General features: G+C 51.4%; 1 pseudogene; it reads right to left on the bottom strand.

Moving 5' to 3' along the window:
* Positions 1-1,922: 1,922 nt before the first annotated feature.
* Positions 1,923-3,067, bottom strand: LOC128899318 (olfactory receptor 14A16-like; annotated as a pseudogene).
* Positions 3,068-3,503: the final 436 nt, after the last annotated feature.

The raw sequence follows: 3,503 nt of genomic DNA, 5'->3' as shown, positions 1-3,503 counted from the left end.
ACCTCCAGGGCTGGTGACTCCACCACCTCCCTGCCAGCCCAATCCAATGGCTAACAACTCTCTCAGCGATGAACTTTCTCCTCACCTCCAGCCTAAACTTCCCCTGTCGCAGCTTGAGACTGTGTCCTCTTGTTCTGGTGCTGGATGCCTAGGAGAAGAGACCAAACCCCACCTGGTTACACCCTCCCTTCAGGTAGTTTTAGACAGCAATAAGATCTCCCCTGAGCCTCCTCTTCTCCAGGCTATAGAACCCCAGCTCCCTCAGGCTCTCCTCATAGGGCTTGTGTTCCAAACCCCTCCCCAGCTTTGTTGCCCTTCTCTGGACACATTCCAGCAAGTCAACATCTTTCCTAACCTGAGGGGCCTAGAACTGGACACAGTGCTCAAAGTGTGGCCTAACCAGTGATGAGGACAGGGGCAGAATGACTTCCCTGCTCCTGCTGGCCACACTGTTCCTGACACAGGCCAGGATGCCATTGGCCCTCTTAGCTGCCTGGGCACACTGCAGGCTCATGTTCAGCCTACTGTCAACCAGTACCCCCAGGTCCCATTCTTCCTGGCTACTCTCCAGCCACTCTGACCCCAGCCTGTAGCACTGCATGGGGTTGCTGTGGCCAATGTGCAGAACCCGGCATTTGGATGTGTTCAATCTCATGCCCTTGGCCTCTGCCCATCTGTCCAGCCTGTCCAGGTCCCTCTGCAGAGCCTCTCTACCCTCCAGCAGATCAACCTCTGCCCCCAGCTTGGTGTTGTCATCAAATTTACTGATGATAGACTCGATGCCCTCATCCAGATCATCAATAAAGATATTAAAGAGCTTGGGGCCCAGCACTGATCCTTGAGGCACACCACTAGTGCCTGGCTGCCAGCTGGATGTGGCACCATTCACCACCACTCTCTGGACTCGGCCCTCCAGCCAGTTCCTAACCCAGCTCAGAGTGCTGCTGTCCAAACCAGGGGCTGACAGCTTGGCCAGGAGTTTGCTGTGGGGGACAGTGTCAAAGGCCTTGCTGAAGTCCAGGTAAACTCCATCCACAGGTACTATTAGCCAAACACCAAACTCAGGTGTGAGAGGCAATGCACCAAAATGGACTCTCCAGACTGTCTATTAGCTGAGGAAGGAGGTGGATGGGGAAAGTTTAATCCATCTGATTGGTGCCTAAAGATTGAGGACAACGGGGAAGCAGCAATAAATATAGCCACCAACAGCAGGGAAATAGCTCATGGACCAGTCCAAACCTGGCAAGGACTGGAATGGGACACATTGTCTTGGTTGCCTGGTGGGCCATGGGTCAAACAAGTGTCATTCTTCTCTCTTTGTGCAACAGCAGCTCTAATCTTTCTACTATGTCTGATACCCTGCTTTGTATGGCTTATCCATCCTGCAGTCAGGCAGGTGCAGGTTGTAGCCATCTCAAGTGAGCAAGAAAAGGCTACAAAAAAGAGCAGTATGATGTATCTGCAAATAAGACCAACACCAGAAATGAGCCAAGAGGAAAGGATTAAGTTAATGATGAATGAATTTTGTAAAGACAATTATTAAAGCAAGAAGAGGAGGGATTGATGGGATCAAAAGGAGGTAGTGTCTTTACAAAGGAAGAACTGGCTAAGAGGGAGTTGGAAGAGAAAGGGAGGACCCAGACAGTTCACCTTCTCTGTGTGTATGTAAATGACAAAGGGGCCTCTGCTAAGTCCCTTCCCTTGAACCTTGCTGTAAATCAGTAGGGGTCGGTCCGAAGAGAGGAGACACTGAAAACAGCCTGAACTGCTGAACTTTTAGGCCAGAGCACAGGCTTAACAGACTGCTGAATATTAACTTCTCCACCCAGAGAAGTGGAGAACCTAATTTAAATGAGCATAGGATGTATGAAGCAGGGAGGGTTCGTGTGAAGGGGGACATGTAGCAGGGGGTTGGCGAAAGACTAAATCCTGAGTACCTGAGCCAGTGGGGAAAGGGAGAGGGAAATCTGCACCCAGAAATGGAGGATGAAAGGGGAGCTGTGCCTTCAGCAATGAGAGAGACCCCACAGGGAATTGTCCTGTGGACTCTGCCTTTATTCAAATAAAGTTTTACCAGACTCCTCTGTCTCTATTATGAACTTCTTGATGGGAAGAATTTTTCCTTGCATGTTGCATACCCAGGGAGCACAGCTGCTCCTGCCTGCAGTCTCTGGGTCACAGCAGACAGGACAGCACTGAATCAGAAATGGTCTGAAGAAAGACATTTGTGTGGGAGCAACATTCTCACAAGGGGAACAGCACCAGCAGCAGCTGAAAAGAGAGAAACAGACTGTGAGTGACATCAGAACTGCTCTGCAGGAGAGGACAAAGAGTTTATTGCTTCTGAATGCATCCCGTGGTCATTTTCCTCAGGGCATCCTTGAGCTCCTGGTTCCTGAGGCTGTAGATGAGAGGGTTCACTGCTGGAGGCACCACTGAGTACAGAACTGCAAGCACCAGATCCAGAGATGGGAATGAGATAGAAGAGGGCTTCAAGTAGGCAAGGATTACAGTGCTGAGAAACAGGGAGACCACAGCCAGGTGAGGGAGGCAGGTGGCAAAGGCTTTGTGGCGTCCCTGCTGAGAGGGGATCCTCAGCACTGCCCTGAAGATCTGCACATAGGACACCACAATGAACAGAAAACAGAGAGATGATAAACAGCCACTGGTCACAAGAAGCCAAAGTTCCCTGAGGTAGGATGTGGAGCAGGAGAGCTTGAGCATCTGGGGGATTTCACAGAAGAACTGCTCCACAGCATTGCCCTGGCAGAGGGGCAGGGAAAATGTATTGGCTGTGTGCAGCAGAGCATTGAGGAAACCACAGCCCCAGGCAGCTGCTACTATGTGGACACAAACTCTGCTGCCCAGGAGGGTCTCATAGTGCAGGGGTCTGCAGATGGCAACATAGCGATCGTAGGACATGGTGGTGAGGAGAGAAAACTCTGCTGAAAGCAAAAAAAAAAAGCAGAAATACTTGTGCAGCACATCCTGCATAGGAGATGTCCCTGGTGTCCCTCAGGGAATTGGCCATGGATTTTGGCACAGTGGTGGAGATGGCACCCAGGTCAGTGAGGGCAAGGTTGAGGAGGAAGAAGTACATGGGGGTGTGGAGGTGGTGGTCCCAGGCTATGGTGATGATGATGAGGCCATTGCCCAGCAGGGCAGCCAGGTAGATGGCCAGGAAGAGGCAGAAGTGCAGGAGCTGCAGCTGCCTTGTGCCTGGGAATGGCAGGAGGAGGAAGTGGGTGATGGAGCTGCTGTTGGCCATCTGCTGCCTCTGGCCATGGAGACCTGTCCAAGGAGGGAAAGGCAGTGAGAAGTTAGGGCACACTTCTCTAAGATTCACCATAACCTTCCTTCCTGAGCTCCATGAGGAATGGATCAGCTCAGTCCCATCACTACCAACCCATGGCAGAGTTCATCACAGCTTCAAATGCAGCAGGGACCCAGAATTGCCATGAAGATTCCTCTGGAGTCAGAACAGAAAGTGACCAACAGCCCAA

Source organism: Dryobates pubescens, chromosome 43, assembly GCF_014839835.1.
Source record: "Dryobates pubescens isolate bDryPub1 chromosome 43, bDryPub1.pri, whole genome shotgun sequence".
Classification (NCBI taxonomy): Eukaryota; Metazoa; Chordata; class Aves; order Piciformes; family Picidae; genus Dryobates; species Dryobates pubescens.
The sequence above is the reverse complement of the archived record's forward strand: the minus strand, read 5'-3'. Positions and strand labels throughout refer to the sequence as shown.